The following is a 19223-nucleotide window of genomic DNA, read 5'->3' on the forward strand; positions in this document are numbered from 1 at the left end:
TTTCTACTACAAAATGAAAAGAATATATATTATTTTTACTGTATCTCTAAGAGAGAGTCCTGCATGCACTTGCTCATATTTATCTTCTGAGTAATCAGAGTTAAAGAACGCTCATTTTGTCAGTTTAACAAAATAAATCAATCTGTTTCTTCCTGAGGCCTTTTGTCCCCCAGTAAATTTATCTATATCGTATGTGTTCCACCTCATCTATCTGCCTTTCTTCTCCATGAATTTTCCAATTTATCTTTGTATATATTTCAGTATAAAGCATGCATTCAGGAATTATTTTTATTTCCAAAAATGAGAATTTAATAGAATATATTATAACACTTTCCCATAAAAAGTACAGCTCATGTACAGCTAATGATGAATTACAGAACAAATCTGACTCACCTTGTCTTTAAGAATACATTTTATAAAGTGTCTTCAGTTTAGGGCTGCTGTACAGATCATCAGTATGATCTGCAAAAAAGTGCAATAAAATGAAATGGACCAGCTCAGGGTTATTTGTGAGGGAGAGACAGAAAGATTGTAAAGTTTTATGTTTATTAAAATTCAGATTAGAATACAGATAGAGATCATGTGATATTAAAAAAATGACATTACAAAAGGAATATTATTATGGTAATTTTTGACTTTCTAAATTTGGACTGGACAGCAAAATACTTGTATGAATATGCAGAACCCACTTAATCCTGTATGTAACAAATGCCAGATTTCTTTATCAGTTAATCATGATGGGATAATGTTCTATGCAATTACAGTGAGTAAATGTGCTTGTCATTTAAATTAATCTTGCATGGATTATTGCAATTTGCTTCCATTCAAATTACAAAGAAGAACAAATGAAAACGCATCTTCAAAGATTTTAATATCAAAAAGGCAAGATTTCAGTATTTGTGTCAAGACAAGTTAACTGAATGGAAACGTCCATGCACTTAAATGAGGAAAAGACTTGCTATTCCGTAATCAAAAATGCTTAGCAAGAGCATAGCCAGCAGGTTGAGAGGAGTGGTAGTATCCTTCTCTTCAGCAGCTGTGAGGCTGCTTCTGGAGTACTGGGTCCAGTTTTTGACTCCCAGATAAAGAGATGACATCAACAGAGTGTTCTAAGTCCAACGGAAGGTCAGTTCAGGGGGCTGGAGCACAACATGTTGCATCCTGATGCTGAGAGCTGGGTTTGTTACAACTTGAGAAGGTTGAGGAGACACCTTACAACAATCTGGAGGAAAGGGGAGAAAAGTTAGACACATCCCAAAAATGCACAGGGAGAAGATGAGAAGTGGCAAAATCTGGAACATGGAGAATTTTTAGATATAATGTGAAAAGAAAAAAAAAAAAAAAAGCAGAAAGGTGGTCAAATATTTACATCTATAAACCAAAGAGGCAGTGGCATCTCAGTTTGGAGATGCTCAGACCTTGACTGCACATGTTGTTGAGCAACATGCTCTAACTGGACCTGCTGGGAGCAGGAGGTTCCTGCTCCTGCTCCTTCACTGAAGGTGTCAACTCCATCAATTGTTTTTAGGCATGAAAGCAAAACGGTGCCACACTAATTTATTCTATTGACTTAAAGTTATGAAGAGAGAAGAATTACAAGAAGTGGAGGAGGCCTCACGAAAAGTCTAGGGAGAGTAGGGGACCGGATTGCTGGAAGATTTCAGCATTTTCAGAATTCATGGTAGGCTGCAGAAGAGTGGTGATGGAAGATGGAAGAGGAGAAAGAGAAGAGCCTCTGAACAGATAAGCATTGCAGAGCAGCTAAGCAATGGCAATTTTTTGCAAGTGAAAGCAAATAAACTGCCTTCCATGAGGTGAGAGCTTGCACACGTTTGGGCTAATAATTAATATCAGCTACTCTATATTAACCACTTACATACAGGCTTTTACTCCTTGACACAGTAATTTGCTTGCTTCCATTTGTTACCAAAAAGAGGCAAGCTATGTAACCATTGCTGCACAAAAGCCTGTCCACTGGAACTGGCTTGCAGGAACATTTTCATGAAGCCTCCAGTTCTGGGCTCCAGCACTGACTCACTGCATGTTCAGCAGCAGACATTGCAGGACCTATCGTGGAGGTGAGTAACCAAATGCAGGTGTTGGGAATTAGAAAAAGGAGGGTCTACTGTCTCTCTTTTCCTTAAACTGAGCACCATCGAAAGGCTCTGAACCCCCAAAGTGAGGCTCGTGACATAAAGCAGAACAATAGGTTTTGTTTGCTTGTTTGTGTTTTAATAGACAAAATTCAGGTATACTAAAGGCAGAGTAGAAATGTGAGTATCTCAAACAGATCTGTTAGGAAGGTACTCCCTTCAGGCTTTCTCTGAGCCAGGAAATGTCTGTATGATATGCTAGGCTGCAAAAAATAACACACAGTCCTGTGTGAGTCCCTTTGTAGCCTCTTTCCTCTGAAGTCCGGCGGTGCCTCTCCTCATCGCTCCCCACAGGACTGCACTGGTATGGCTTCCTGGGTGCTGTGGGCCTCTTGGCAGAGCTCCTTCCTTTGACGTGACCCACTTGGTCTCAGGGAAAGCGTTATTTCCAGAGGCAATGTGAAGCAGCCAGAGCAAGTAAAACGGGCAGTCTGGAGAAGATCCAGCTATGGATATGGTACCCAAAAGAAGTAACTGAATACTTTATGTACCTCTCAATACATATATATAAGAGAATGGGTTTTCAGCATTGGTACAGTATTAACTTTGTACCCTATTTTCTATCTTACCAAAGCCTGTTTTTCTGAGCGTAGCTCTCCCACAACCAGTATACCATTAACAAAAGGGCAAAATATTGCCGTATTTTCTTTAATTACACAATGTGCTTCCTTATCATCATTATTTAGAACTCCTTTAAAGTTTCTTGCTAGACTTTCTAATGTTCAGTTTTCATAGCCCACATGGTGGAGCCAGTTCCCCAACATTCACAGTGTCTGATACTGCTTGTAAATAACATGAGGCCTGAGCTACAATGTGGTCTAGATTTCCTCTGGTCCATCAGGAGTAATGAAATAAGCATTGAAACAAAGGTATTGAACAAAAAAGATCCAAGCATCCTAAAATTTTCTGGGGAATGTAGGATCATCATACCATCTACCTTCATCAGTGAAATTATACTTTTGTCTACAACAGTCACTCTTCCTCCATCTAGCCAAAGTGGGGCTCATTTCATGCAATGATGGTGGTGGTATATTCATGTAAAAACAGCTGATCATCTGAACATAACCGATGTGTTAATAATGGGTAGAACGTGGGGTAAGAGCATGCTATACAGTAATAGATACCATACACCCATGGCTGAGTTAAATTCCACATCCGATATTTTGATCTTTACTTCCTGCGTAGGCCAGTCCTCATTTCTGTCATTCCTGCCACTAGCATGTCCCCCATACAGTGTCCAAGGAGCTGGTCATTCTCAAAGCCTCACATGCAGCACCTGGAGGACTCCCAAAATAACAGTGGTACAGGCTGCTTTCTCCTCACCTAACTTCCCACTAAACACACCCTGACCCTGGACATGCCCCCTCAGGCAGAGAGGGGTACGTATGTGTTTATGTCTAACAAGGAGATGAATTCTTGGGCTATATGCTGCCTCTGGTTTACTCTGAGGTTTGATTACTTTGGATACAGAGGGCCACAGACCAAACCCTTCGCTGAGCGGTGCTTGCAGTTGAGTATCCTTTACCCCTATTGATTTCAAATAATTACAGAGAGTACCAACCTTTATAATGAGTTCTCTCATCCATAATTTCCATATGCCAAAGGTGAGCCAACAACACCAACAACTTCGCATTAGGCTGATGGTTGGTTGCATTAGGCAGTCGCCTGCAGAACAAAAGAGAAGTGATCCTTCCACTCTGCTCGGTGTTGGTGCGGCCCCACCTGCAGTACTGTGCCCAGTCCTGGGCCCTCCCGTACAACAGGGACATGGATGTGCCAGAGAGTCCAAGGAAGGGTCACCAAGGTGGTGAAGGGCCTGGAGCACCTCTCCTGTGAGGAGAGGCTGAGAGACTGTTCAGCCTGGAGAAGGGTTGGCTCAGGGGGAATCTCATCAATGTCCATAAATACCTGAAGGGAGGGTGCAGGGCAGAGCCATGCTCTTCTCAGTGGTGCCCAGTGACAGAACAAGAGGCCATGGGCACACACTGGAACACAGGAGGCTCCTTCTGAACACCAGGAAGCACTTTTTCAATGTGAAGGTGACTGGGGTGCCCACAGGTTGTGGAGTTTCCCTTGGAGATCTTCAAAAACTGCCTGGACACGGTTCTGGGCAACCTGCTCCAGGTGTCCCTGCTTGAGCAGGGGGTTGGACCAGATGGCCTCCAGAGGGCCCTTCCAAACTCAGCTTTTGATTCTGTGTGATTCTGATGGCGGAATAAGAGCTAGAAGAACAACAGACAAATTCATCACAGTGCCCATGTTGCTTCTGTGTCCTGCTGGTGACTGTAAGGCTGGCCGCCTATATCCAGAAAAGGGTGTTCATTTCAGAAATTTTAATTCAGGATTTTAAACTTCTGGTGTCATGACAGAAAAGGGAAAGGCATAGCATGAGAGGAAGCTTCCATGCTCAGTTCAAGGAAAAAATGACTGCTTGAGACTAAAAGAAATCTGAAAGGTAAGGCAAATGCTTCTTTCCATTGTACAAGTTTTATGTTTGTTTAGAAGGGAAGCAAATGGCTGCAGTCCTTGCAAAGAATTTTGTACGTGATTAGTTGCTAAGGATTGCACAATCCAAGGAAATAAAGGAGAAAAGATAGCACTAGGATCTCCCAGAAGGGAGTTACTGTGGACAGCTTTATGGCAAAGTGTGCTAAGATGAAGGTGTTCAATTTGACTCAGAATGGTTTTCCTTACCTTGACAAGTGTGTAATCAGTACTTGATGACTGGAATCTCAGTCCAGCACTATTCAGACCTGTAAATCAGACCTGTATTGCTGTACCACATAAAGACCATTCATAATACTAAACTCCCACCATAGTCATGTTTAAATAAACCCCAAAAGTGATCTGTCTGTTGATTCTTGGCATTCAGTGGAATGAATCCCTCCTTAGTGAAGAAACATCACAGATATTAGGCACTGAATACATTCATTTGTCAAATTATAGAGCTTAGCTTTAAAAGCCAGCTATGTTAACAGCATCCTTGAAATAATCTGATTATTATATAAAAACTATAGTGGTGTTTGAGAGAGGAGAGAAAGAGCAAGCAAGAGAGAAATAATGTATTGATATATTTGCCAGATGGGGTGTGTGAATGTAGTTCAGATCACAAACAAAAGATGTTTGGTGAAGGCGGTGAAATTCTTTGCCACTCTAGCCATTGTTGTACACCTGGTGGGGCACACAAATATTTGGCAGCCACTGTACTCTTCATTCAGCAGAGGTGTGGATAGGCCATTACACCAGCTTACCGTGGTTTCTATAGCTAGAGGTGGTTCTCCTACACACTTTTTTCTATTTTCTGGAAATGACAGAGGTGACAGAAGCAACAATATTCAGCTAATAAAAAGATCTAAGGTCTTCTAAGGGAGCTGAAATAGTTTTGTGAGAGAAGGGAATGGAGATACAGGTAATGGAGCAACTTGGAGAAACTTGAAAAGGCTAAAAAGGAGAAATGCTGCATGAGAGAGACTGTCCCAGCCTCATCCACAAGCTCACTCCCCTCTCACACATCTTACATCTCCCACACTTTGCTTTCAAAGTTCCTTGCACTGTTTTGATTATTGCTGGCTGCTGTCAGACCCTCCTCCTACTTCCGAGCCATTCAGAGAGAAGATCCTAGCCCCCATCCACAGATCCTGTTTTGGATCTTGAATAGGAAATTGGTGACAGCTTGAAGGATAGTCTACCTGGAGCTTCACGAAGTCTAACAGCTATTCACCTACACGACAGAGAAGACAGCTGGATGAAATTCTGAGAAGAAAAGGTGTAGGTGGGAAAAATATCAATGAGAGAAACTGAAACGTCTTTCTCTTGGTATTAAAAGCTCCTTGTAGATGGCCCATCCCATGCCACTGATTTGAAATGTAATCTACCCATTGGTTCACTTCACCATGTACTGATAGAATCATGGAGCAATTAACATCACTAATAATGTTTGTTGCTCAGCTTCATCAGTGGTACTGATCTTCATGTCAGGACCTGCAGTATGCAGGGGCCCCATGAGCAGTCTGCAGTCAACCTAATACGGCTTGCTACCTAATACGGACCAGCTACCTGTTACATGCCCTCATTAAAGGCAACTGAATCCTGCAAACTGCAAGACAGAAGCGATTTCTCCTCCCCAGGCTGTTTGCTGCTGTTCCCATCAGGCATCCAGGCCATAATGAGGCTGGGTTACGTGCACCCATGTGCACACACACACACATTAGACAGAGAGCAGTGCCTCTGCCAGCACCCAGAAAAACACCAACAGTACTCCCATAAACATGACCACAAGGGATTGAGCTCACTTGCTGATGTATACACAGCCTCACGCTTCATCCACATGCACACACATCTGTAGGTCCCTCAAAACCTAGACCAGGCTGTAAATTCGACCAGGCTGTAAATTCGTCCAGGCTTCCTGCCCAGCCCCAGGCTATCTTTATCCAGCTCCGACCTTGAATATTCTCAGGTGCAGCTCTCCTCCTGCTCACTGGCTAGTCCAGCTTGATGTGCACTACTGAATCATGCACAAACCCTCCCACACAGAATAAGGAGGAAAGTCACAGTAAAGATTTTAAAATAGAGTTTAATATAAAAACAATGTTGTATTTATATTAATGAATACTCCCTACTTTGATACTTGGGCTATAAGATCCTGCATTTAAATAAATGTTGATAGCTACAGACTGGTAGCCATTTCTTTCTAAAAATCTCATATTTTGCCTGCATGTTTACATAATGCAAAGCCTCTGCATATAAGTGCTTTTTTTCTTCCATAGGCTCAGTAAAGTCCAGCTAGGATATGTAATTCCATTCTTAAAGTCCCAAAGAATCCTATCACAAGGTAAGAGGAGTTACGGATGAAAATCTCTCAATGACAAGCACTACATTAGTTGCTGATCTGAGTAATTATGAGACCAGGACTGAAGGATGCATTGCACTGCATGTCAGTGAGAGGCTGTCTAACTAGCTCTTTCAGCCTACATATCCCTTTTCTCTCTGCACATGATGTCTCAATCATCCTGCATGGTAATGAAAATTTCTCTGCTGAATTAAAAAACAAAGACACTCCATTAAAAATTCACTTCTTTCAGAGAACAGTGATGGCTTTTTTTTTTTCCCTTAACACTGCAGGCTTCGAGCCATTAAACACTAATTTAATAGCTCCCACGGTGTTGTGCATTGTCTGTGTAATAAATCTCTGTAGGAGAAAGAATATAATCAAGGAACAATTTTTCTTGTCAGACATCATAGAGCAATGGATGGCATCAGTGTCTGCAACATACCTAAATTTATAGCTAAACAAATGCTACTGACCCTTGAATAAACAGATCAAAGTTGATTTGTTGCCCAACAATGTGTAAGACCTATAATTGTAACAGTGATTTCATTGTCTCTGTCAGGAAAGGTAGGCAATGCAAGTTTAGAAACGATCCTTTCCATGCCTAATGTCTTAGAGCACTTTGCTAGACCTTCCACTGAAAAGTTCTGAAAAAGGCATGGAATGAGTGAAATCTAAGGCTGAAGATATGGAACGTCTTCCGTCTTTAAAGTAGTAACTGAGCTAGGACTTACATTAAAGAGGTTATGTACAGTATTAACTAAAAATGAAAAAGATTACTTACACTGGTGTCCATCATCAGATTATTTCAGTGCCACTGTAAGAAGTCTCATAAAACATTTTGAATGTTCCCAACCAGAGTTCCTATACCTTCTCCCCCTAGTGTTATTTAAAAAAAAAAAAAAAAAAAACAAACCATATTTGCTATGGATTCAGTGATTATTCTCCTTACCTCAGAGTTGATGAAGAGTGAAGAGCTCATGCAGAAAATCCTGCCTGGCAGTTCTTTATAAAAGCAACTTCTCGCTAGACCCCTGTTTGTGACATTTTACTCAAGGATATGATCTGAGTTACAAAGAGTTTTGCTTTCTGTTGTTTGATATTTCAATCAATTTGAACTTTCAAGGGTTAATATTTAATAGTACAAAACAATTTAAAATGTATTATTTAAAATTAATAAAAGTGAGAATTACCAGTTAATTTTTGGAAACCTGACAAAATTTGCTGCTTGTGCTATTTTGCTGAGCTCTCTGTCATCCATGCTGGAAGCAAGGTGGGTGTTTGCTTGTCACAAGATCTGCCTAAAGGGCTAGTAATTTTTAGATATTTCTGCTATTTTCTTGCTCTGTAATTCTCTAAATGCAGTACAAAAAGCAACACTACATTAGAGATGTTTATTGTTTATTTCTTGTTGTATTTAAACATCTTTAATCAGGAACTGAAGTTCCGTGATTCAGAAAAGATTTGCCTGGAATAGCCTCACAGTAGCATCTAGGCCATGTAGAGCAATAAAGCTTCAAGTTAAACAGTGGATCCATTTCTTACAATAAATACTTGCATTTGTATCTCTGTATTGTATGATTGTGAGGGGTAGTTCACAATGCACTTGTTCATGTGAGTAACCTCTTCACTTGGCAACATTTACTGTGACTGAACTGTTGAATAAAAGGTATCCTCTTTTAAAGTTGTCGCCCAGATAGACATCATGAATGCACATATCTCCATGTCAGTAAGGAAACTCAATACCTTACGTGGCAGAAAAAGGAGTAAGTTAATTCAGTTTATGAGCGTATAGAGAAAAAAAAGTCAGGACTGGTAAATAAGCATCATAGCAATGAATGGTTATAATCAGTCACAAGAAGAGAAGCTGCTGAACATCTCCTTGCCTCAGCTTCTGTCTCACCATCTGGTCTGTCTGCTGCATACGAAGTGTCAAGCCTCGGTAGTCAGAACTGGTGGTGGAAATAAGCAAGAACATTCACATTATCTGAAATGGGGATGTGGAGTTTTGCCAAACAGCTCAGGTGGATAGGGCACCAAGGTAGTATTACCTAGAGAAAGCTTTCCCATAGACTCCTTGTCACTGGGAATCACTATATAATCCAATTATCCTGAACATTAGTGTTGGCTGGAATTTACGATCTAATTATTCCATCAGGATATGGACACTTAGTTAATGCATACAAGCAACTTTGTTATTTACAGTTACCCCATTTGGTACATTCACTGGATGGCACCCGAGGAAGGAAATTGTACGGCTTTCACCGTAATAGAAGATAAATCCAACTCCATAAACATAATTACACTGGCCACAGCCCAGAAATCCTTCTCACTCATTTTCCAAAATAATCTATGGCTCAGCGTTATGCATCTGGCTTCAAATCTTGCTGTGGACATGGTTCCTCCTCCTGCTTCTCTCTCTGTGTGTACTTGATAAGACCAACAGTCCTTGCGGGTTCTCTCTCTGCTTAACTTGTCCCAGGGTTGTCTCTAGTAGCAGGTTTTGTTCTAAAGTTTGCTCTCATTATTTTTTTTTCTTAAAATTTTGGGGTTTTTTTGGGGGGCCCTTCCACCATCAATCTTTTTCATTGAGATGTCTTCTTGCTTACCTGTGACTGGTCTAAGAAAGCATGCATCCCTTTGCACAGGAGATGGTCAGTGCAGGCTGCAAACTGTACAGGCTGGTAAGAAAAAATACACGTTAGATTTTTCACAGAAGCAGCCTGACCAGAGTTGCCAGACTTGTTGGAGGACTTTATGAGCTCCCGGCTCTGGGCAGAGTGTCAGGTAGACTTTTGCAGGTGAGTTCTTTCTACATGTTTCTGGGTTATCTTGCATTAGCATCTCCTTTACTGTCCTAATACTAGCTATTATGGAGAACTTCACGTGGTCCTCTGCCCACCCAGTAATATTCTTCTTGTGTATTTTTTTGGCTGTTCAGCTAGCCTGCTTTATATTAAATGAAGCAAACTTGTTGCCTCTGGCAATTACACATGGGCAATGTGTGTGTGTGAGTGCGTGCGGGCACAAAAGCAAATATTTTCCAGGGCTCTGAAAGGAATTGAAAGGTAGCAGACAAAACAATGCAGTCAACAGAAATGGCTGGATGGCATTCAGAAAGTATCCAAATGAGCTCACAATTATGTGTTGTAGCTGCACTGCATTGCAAAGTGAGTAGATGGGAACATATGCTGAAATACAGCAAGTGTTTTACCAGCGTTCCAGCCAAGACTGCCAACACATTTTGATCATTCACCTAGATGTGTTTACTTGTTTTGGTGGGTTTTTTTTGTTTTGTTTTTGTTTTTTCTAACTCCTCCACATATAAAAACCTTTACTTGAGAAGGTGACAAAATTACTGATACTAGCAAACTTTGCATTTTTTTCTTGTTCTAGTATAGAATTCTGTTCATGAGGGCTTTTAAATAAGGTATGTGGTAGAGTGGAGAAAGCTATAGCAGCTAGGCAATTCTGTAGATTAGTACCAATAAAAATAGAATAATTGCTGGCCAAAAGATATTTTATAAGCCATCTACTCTTAGTCTGCCAGTATCAGATTCTGCTCTTTGACAATAGAAACTGTGGGAAAACAGGGAAATTGTGACATATTAGCAACCTAATTTCACTCAGTATGCTGCTCTTTTTATTTTGGTAGACAAAGATCTGGCTGTTAATAGGTTTCCATTCATGCCTACCATGTTTTCCATAACCTGGCAAAAATTCCAGTGAAGTAGAAGGCATATGACAAACTGGCTTCTTGGCTGTGACATGTCACACCAACTATGGCATGCTCAATGAAAAGTACAACGTGAACATCTCACACATGCCAGTCTGCTGCAAAACAATATGGTGCTTTCTGCAGCTTCTGTTTTGTTGCGTTATTTGCCACAAATTCATAACTAAAATGGGAGCTATGCTATATTAATATTTGTACTAGGCACAACACAGTCATTCTGAAACTGTTCTGCAATATGCTGCAATCCTTCTGCATGAAGGCACCGATGTGGAACAACTGAAGCAGGCATATCTTACTTAGCCTGCTCTATGGGCTGAATAACACCAGCTTCTCCTTGCATGTCACCTTTTCCAGCCACTAACCATCTTACTAGCACTCCACGGGACTCAAAACACTTTGTCAATGTCTTTCTTGTGCTACTGGGCTCAAAGCTGGCCTCCAGAAGCAGTTGCGCAAGTGTTGAAGAGAGGGAAATTATCACTTCCCTCCCCAGGATGTCCTGGTGCCTGAGCTTGCTCCTGCCCAGGACAGGACCTTGCACTGCCTTGGTTGAACTTCACAAGGTTCCCATGGGCCCAGTTGTCTGGGTGCCTCTGGAGAGCAGCATCTCATTTCATCCCTGAACTTGCTGAGGGTGTATTCTGTGCCACTGGTCAGGTCATTACAGTTTTGCCATTAAGTAAAATAAATGTCACACAGGGACACTAGTAGATACTCTACTGCAGCAAGCCTTGTTCATAGTATCTCAATAAATAGCTACCTTAATTTCATTTGAATTATCATCATCTCTTTCATTTGCCTCTTTCATTTTGATCATAGATTTACAAGACTTTAAGGAGGGAGACTATATACTGGAGGATTGCTGCAGTGCATTTCTGCTTTTACTGGACATATTTATTGACCTTGCCATTGCCTCTTTTCACTTCTGCACTCACAGACATCGTGTTCTGCCTTTCTTTTCTCCTTTCTGTTTTATCCACTCCTGGCAACCAGGCTATCTTCTGTCAAGTAAATAATCCTTATGCCACAAGTCTTTTTCCATCTTTTTCTTCACTGCTGCCCCTTCATATTCAGCCCCCTTTCTTACTTCTTCCTGCTTGTCCCAGGAATTCATATCAGCCTCTGCTATTCTTTTCCCATACTCAGCTCCCATTGTCCTTATGGCCTAAGCTATTCTCTCTGCCACTCAAGAGAGGTTTCACATCTCTCTTCTTCTCTTTCTTTTTTTATTTTTTCTTCCTGCCCAGCCAATAAATCAGTGAATGATTTACCTGTAAATATGCCTAATTGGGAAGATGAATAAGGAAAGAATTCAGTTTATAGCTGGGCAGTGCTGTATTAACTGGTGTGACCAGCTGGCTGTTTATTTGATCTGCAGAAAACTGCAGAGGTATTTTAGCTGCTAGAGTGCTATGGTACTGCCCATTCTGTAGATATCACATTACTTCCAAGCAGACAGACAGAGAATGTCATCAAGATGATGTCACAACGCTTAGCCAACTCAGTTATGTGATGTTGATCTCCACACAGTTTAGAAATATGCTGCAATTCTGAAGTTAAGTCTTTATAAACCAGTTTTAGGCAGGCTTGTATATATAAAGTTGTGTGTACTAATACATATCCCTTTTGTTAGCACATCTCCCTCGTATTTTTACTCTCCTGGATATGTGCATTTTCCAGATTTACTGAATAACATGCCTACTGTGCAAATACCTGTAGCAGTGTAGCTTACCGGCAGCAGTTCAGCAAGGAAGCTTTCCTAGTAGCTAATAATACTGGGATTTTATCCCCTTCAGATGCTTTCCATGTACAGATATGAGACTAAGATGACAATTTCAGACTGTATCTTTTTGAAAAGCAGTGCTTCATTCACTCCCTTAAAAGAATGTGCCATTGCCATCAGCAATATTTTCAACTGGTTTTGACATTAAAATATGAAATTCATATGGTATCCCCTCTACATATATTTTACCATAAAAACACAGCTATGCTGAGCTATAATCATGACATGACAGATTGGAAAATATTTTCTACTTAATACTTCTTAAGTTAGTTTTCTGGGTGTGATCAGCTGATTTCCAAGTTTTGTTTTGTTTTGGTTTGGTTTGGTTTGGTTTGGGTTTTTTTGGGGGGGAACGGGAGGAACTATATTCAATAAAGGTGGAGGATCTAAAGAATTTGTGCATGTTCCTTTCTTCAAGCAACTGCTTTGCCAGTGTTTTTCAGAAAGAGCTGGTAGCCATTCTTCTGAAGTAGGAATTCTTTGCACCCTTTTGGTGAACCCCAACTGATACAAAGTACCTACAGATCTCAATATGTCTCTGCTTAAGTTGTTATGTATACTTACCACCAAACTTCACATTTAAAGTTTCTGGATGTGATCTGTGAAGGTACTGTGAAATACCTGCTGGGAAATACCTGCTTACAATTCAGAAACCATAGATAGGTTGGTTCCCAGAGGTCTCGTATCTATACATTCTGCTCTTCACTACATTTTGTAAATTTTATTATAAATTTATTCTGGGAGTAAAAGAGAAGTGAATGGGTGGGTTACTGTGCTCATTCTCTTGCAGAAGCACTGTTCTATAAACGTAGGTATAACGCCAAAGAAGTAAGTATGGCCTCAGTAGACATAGCCTTTTGACAAAGGCTCAGTACTTGGGAGCAATGCTCTTCCATTACCTTGTTCTCCCTCATACAAATAAGATAGGAATGGGGAAGAAGAGTGAAGAGAAAAGGAAGGAAATACTGGCTGGAAAAGAAAAATGCTTGAATTAAAAATGCAATATATATCAGTGTTTATATGAATAAGCCAAATTTGGGGTTGTGGTATAAGTGGTAGGTAGCATGTGATGAAAGAGAGTCTGATCTTGTAATTGCTGTTGATCTGCCTCATAATGGAAGAAGGAATTTCTCTGATTTAATAGTGGACTTTCTCAATCACTCTTTATTTTTGTTTCTTCACTTAGTTTTGAAAAGAAAGCATGCAAGGAACAAGATTCTTTGGATGAAAGTCCTGTAATAAACTAACTCAGCAGGAGCTGATTCTTCCTAGACCTCATAACAGGGATTACAAAAATACCACAGACGTATCCCACCCTCCACTTTTTTATTATTACAGAAAAAAGAGACTGGCAATGTTACACATTAAAAAACCTTTTCACTTGCTATATAATTTGACCCTCTAATGTGGCTACATAGAGCTATAGCTTAATAGCTTCTTTCTCATGTTCTCAGCACAATGTCAGCTTGGGAAATTTCAGCAGCTGGAAATGAAAGCATCTGAGTTGCTGAGATTCTGTGAAATGTGAATAACTTGGAAGAATAGATGCATATTTATAATGAAAGCAAAATTTGCACACACTGATTTAATGAATTTTGGAAATGCATAAATCTAGATCCAGGTATGAAGACACATTTATGCTAATGAGAAATATAGCAATTCTTAGGCTGATATTTTGAATATACTTAGCTTTTTATTAAAACTGTTTTGTGTATGCCTTGGACCCAAATTCAGAATAAGCTTCTAATAATTTCTTCATTTATCCTAACAAACCCTGGTTTTAATCATGATTATTATTACATGGAAAGATATCTAGCTGAAGTCTAAAGTCCAAACAACATATGTATAAGAAGCAACTGACCAGCTTAAATCTCTTGGCCAGCTATGTGCCTTTGTCTCTCTGAACTGGAATTATTCTTCTACTTGTTCAAACTGAGACTACGCACTCCTGAGTTAATGATTTTCTGTCTTATGCATATGTAAGGAGAAGTGAATAATCAAGAGGGATGGAAACAATATAGAGAGGTAATAGTCTTCTAATCAGCCAAGGACCTTGCACTAATTCCTGGTCCCTTGAGCAAAGCCTAGATAAAGTCATTTGGGAGGAATCACTATGTCAGGATAGCTGGAAATAGCAACCTCCTCCACTCTCTGGAAGTGGGTTATGAAACATGAGCAAAGACAACCTATTATCTATTTCTGGAAGTAGTTTTTGTATCTGTATAGCCATCACCATCAGTAGCATCAAGGCTTTGGCTTGAGGATCCTCTCAATTGCAGATCTACCCTCCCACTGTGCTCCTCAGAGTTTTTAGCTTACTGACACAGAAGACACTTTTGTTGAGCACTTTTCCATGACATGTAAGCAAAGTGGATTCATGTTTTGCTTTCTCTTCTAGGACTTTTTCTCTCATTAGCTATATTGCAGAACTATTTCAGTTCAGATATATTTCAGTCTTTCTAAAAAAAAAAAAAAGTAAGGGGCAAGATTTGTACAATAATTCTAAAAGTGCTCAGGTTTGTCTTTCCTCTAAATTATCTTCTGATAAAGACAGGCATCAGTGAACGTGCTCGGGTAGTCTCCCTTTGAGAGAAAGAGAAAGAGCTGGGGACCTTAGACTGGGAAGTAGCACTGCTGTTTAAGTCTATAAAGAGGTTGGATTTCTTTTCCAATTTTTCCTTATGTGTGTTCCAATCCTAAGCCTGAGAATTTTTATCAAATCATTTAATACCAAGGACTCAGAATAAATAGTTTATATAAGCTTCAACAACTTACCCTGGGAGACAGTCATCTGTTTAACATTTTACTAGATATTTTCATTTCAGACATACAGTTTAAGGTCAATGTAAACCAAATAAAAAACACGAACTATACATTAGTGGAGAAGAGTCACCAAATTGCATGAATTTCACAGCAGACATGTTCAGACTCCGTTTTTATGAAGAGATGAGGTCAAATTCTTATTGTCCTAAGACTCGGTGCCAGAGCACGGATGAGCAGATGGCTCAACTCAGATTTCATTCTTGAATGGAGACTTTGATTTCAGTGTACATGCCATGTGGGTAATCTTACAGTAACACCACAATAGCTATTCTATTAGAAAGTTTATAGGGTTCTGTGTATTGAATGTGCTTATTTATTTATTTATTTATTTTTAAAGAATGGGTGTTGTCTGATGACTTCTTAACTTCACTTCTTGACTACTTTTATCTCTGAACTTTACTATTATTTCTAAAATGGATTTTAAATCAGAAATCAAATCTGATTGTTTGTTTGTTTCTTATCTGACTTTGTTATTATCTAAAGCTGTGGTATTTATTAGTTCCAACACAAGGATAGGACCCACCAAATTGTGACCTGTGATCTGCCCTGAAATAAACTGCTGTATCCCATCAAGAAATTAGGACAACAATATTTTCTGAAAGTCCAGGTTCTAGTGATCTGTGCAGGGGATGAATCATCAAGCATCCTGGAATACTATTTTTTACTGTGTCATTAATCTGCTTTGTAATCATGAGCTACTGTTAGTGCTCCTGACTGCCTACCTCCTTCCCATCTGTCTCTCAGGCCTTTGAAAGAGGTCTCATTATATGTTTGTGTGATATCTAGCATGATAGGTCCTCTGACTGTTGCTGCTAGACATAAAGACTAAATAGCAACAATAATAATCCTAGGATGTAATACAGCCTATAAACACATATATGAAGGAAACACATTTTCAAAGAAAAAAAAAAAAGTAGGAGCCTAGCTGGGATCCAGAGGAAGTAGCTTATGTTCTCAAAGTAAAAAAAGATACTCTTTAAACCTTATAAAGTGATGTTAATCTTAGCAATGTATATGGAGAAAATATGTGGTATAGGAAAAAATAATGAATGACTAATCAGAACTCCACAGGGAAGACACATAGCCATGCATTTTAATCAGTGAAATATCAGTACTCTGGGGGAATTTTTATTTTATTTATTTTTTTTGCCATAGAGAGTGCCATAGAGATCCCATTGAGAACATGTTAATATATTTTTTAATTTTTCTCCTATAACTTTCTCCCATAACACCCCTATAGCTTTAAAAGCAGTTATTGCCATGCTGTCTGCAAAAGTATTTCACTGATTCCAGTAGTCTCTGCATTGCAGGCATTGGTGTGTATATTGTAATCTCGTTTGTGGCAGACTGGAATATGTCATTGTCCAATACTGAATGTCATTTTTTTCTATGAAAGCTCTTTGTTTCAACCTCCTCTTTAGACTAAATTTAATTGTGACTGTTCTCTTCTATTCAATCTGTGTATTTACTTAAAACACTTCTCTAGTCTGTAATGTGTAGAGAACTTAGGCCATGTCCACCAATAAAAAAGACCAACAAAGACTTTTAATAGTTTTCTCATACCAGAAGAGGAGATTTTCTGCTAGTAAGGTCAGTGTTTTTAAGTTATTCTTCTCAGGAACTTTCTAAGAAGGACAGGCGTGAATATTTCACCCGGAGAGATGTGTTGGGGGACACTGTGCACCCTTGCAATCTACTAGTTATTATCTACTAATCTACTAGTGCACATTTTCACTGTAAATTCATAGATGCCTACCTAACAGTCCCAAAGTTTAATCCTGCCCCAAGGACATGGCTGAACAGGAAAAATGGTCTGATTGTGAGAAATGGGTGACCTGGGACAGGTTCCTTGGTGGGTGCAGGGCACATATTTGAAAAAACGGTGAAGTTGGGGAAATATTTGTATGTGGCAGGTGAGACACACTGATTAGCTTCAATGCATATGTCTATACTCATGTATATGTATATGAACTCCATTTATTTTTTTCTCTCTTCTTCCTAGATATTTTCTCACTGTGGTTTCCTTGACTTACCACTAATTTGGTTTTAAGAAGCAACATAAAATTGTTTTCACAAAAATAGGCTGAGAACCTGGAAAATGTGAAGAGAGATTGGCTCCAGCTGATTGAATGCTGGACTGGAAGTAGATTTGCTTATAATTGTTTTCCAGGGTGCTCTTCATAGTCCTGGGCTACTACAGATAGACTGTGATTATGTTTGCAATGTAGCTCTATCTAGAAGACAGGCAAGTGTCTGAGTCACCAGAAGATGCTGTGGATCTAGAGATTTGTCTGTAGGTCATGATAGTGAGAAAATGGTGGGAAATAGGAGTAACAAAATGAGGAAGAGGTGGGAAATAGTATGTGTTCTGTAGAGCATAAATATGTAGCTCTTGTGTACGGCGTTCATGTCCCCACTTTTCCTATTAAAAAGCTACTGGACTGCCTTGGGAGGCTCGAAACCTTCATCAGTTATCTTGCCTTTGTTTGTGGCACATGCATATGTATTTGTTCTTTGATTGACTTTGCTCTTTAGCTTCAATAACTCTTCTCATTTCTTGGTGTTTACCTCTCTGATGTGTATCTACAGAAAGCTGTCACTTCCCTCTTCCCCCTGTTTGCTATGCAAAGCACACTGAGCTTTTATAGACTCCTCTTGTAAAAGAGGTTCTTTGGTGCTCTGGTCTCCACAGCACCTGTTCCAAATCATCTTCATTCTGCTTTACTGAGCACACACACCAAGAAGCACAAACCTATTTCAGAGGAGGTCATACCAGCATCTCTCCAGCTCCAGTGAAACTACCCGGCCTGATAAGCCCCAGTTTGTACCGGCTTTTTGCGAGCAGTCCCTGACCATGTTTACTGACATTGTATGTCCAACAAATCCCACTCTTCCCCCTTCTCTTTCACTTCCACTTCGGATCAGAAACAAACAAACAAACAAACAAACCTGTCAGCCAAGACCATGATTCAGGACCATTGTGTTTCACTTTCTGCTACTGAATTTCATCCACTGTAGCTTACACAGTGTTCAGGGGTACTGGACTTTTCCATATGACAACCCCACGCTTACAACCTGTGCCATCTGCATTTTTCTTTGATGGACTTGTACTTTTTCCCTACTTCATTACTACTTATTAAGATAATTCCACTTCTTGTTATTCAGAAAGTCAACTAAAGCATAAACCACAGGAGTTCACCTTTCAGTCCAATATCTTTTCTTCTGCCCAGTTAGTCTGTCACCCATTTTACAACAGCGTCTGTATCTACCTCACCTAATAATTCCCCATGTGACAGAATAACAAATATTTTTCAGAAGTTATTTGAGTTATGCGCGTCACATGCGTGTCAGATAAGGAACATGCACATGCTAACATGTATGCTTACAATTTTAAGTGCACTTTGATGCATAACACCCTGCTAAATGAAAAGAGAACAGAAGCAAAACAAACAGATCCTATGCTTAATTCGATAATGGAGACTTTATTTGCAGCAGTCAGGAGCTGGATCTTCAGCTAGGATGATTTCCACTTTCCAAGAATCCTTGCAGTAGGAAGCAGCACCTTTTTAAAGGCCAGGGACAACCGACACCACAGTTTTTGTGGGGAAGGTGTTTATGACAACAGTGGGAGACAGGGAGCAACACTGGATTCCAATTGTATATGTGGAAATTTTATAGGGAAGGGTGTGAATCTGTGATAACCATTTGCACCCAGAAGCTGTCAGACACAGTGCCTCATCCCCAGATGACCTCCAAACCGGTGCTGCACTGTGGATCGAGTGGGAAACATGTTGCTAACGCGGTCCCCTCAGGAGACACCCAGCCTGATCTAACCTGAGGCAGTCTCACGGCAAGTGGGCTTTCCAGATAAGACCACACAAAGCCCAGCAACCTCGGAGA

This window comes from Cygnus atratus, chromosome 2 (assembly GCF_013377495.2).
Source record: "Cygnus atratus isolate AKBS03 ecotype Queensland, Australia chromosome 2, CAtr_DNAZoo_HiC_assembly, whole genome shotgun sequence".
NCBI lineage: Eukaryota > Metazoa > Chordata > Aves > Anseriformes > Anatidae > Cygnus > Cygnus atratus.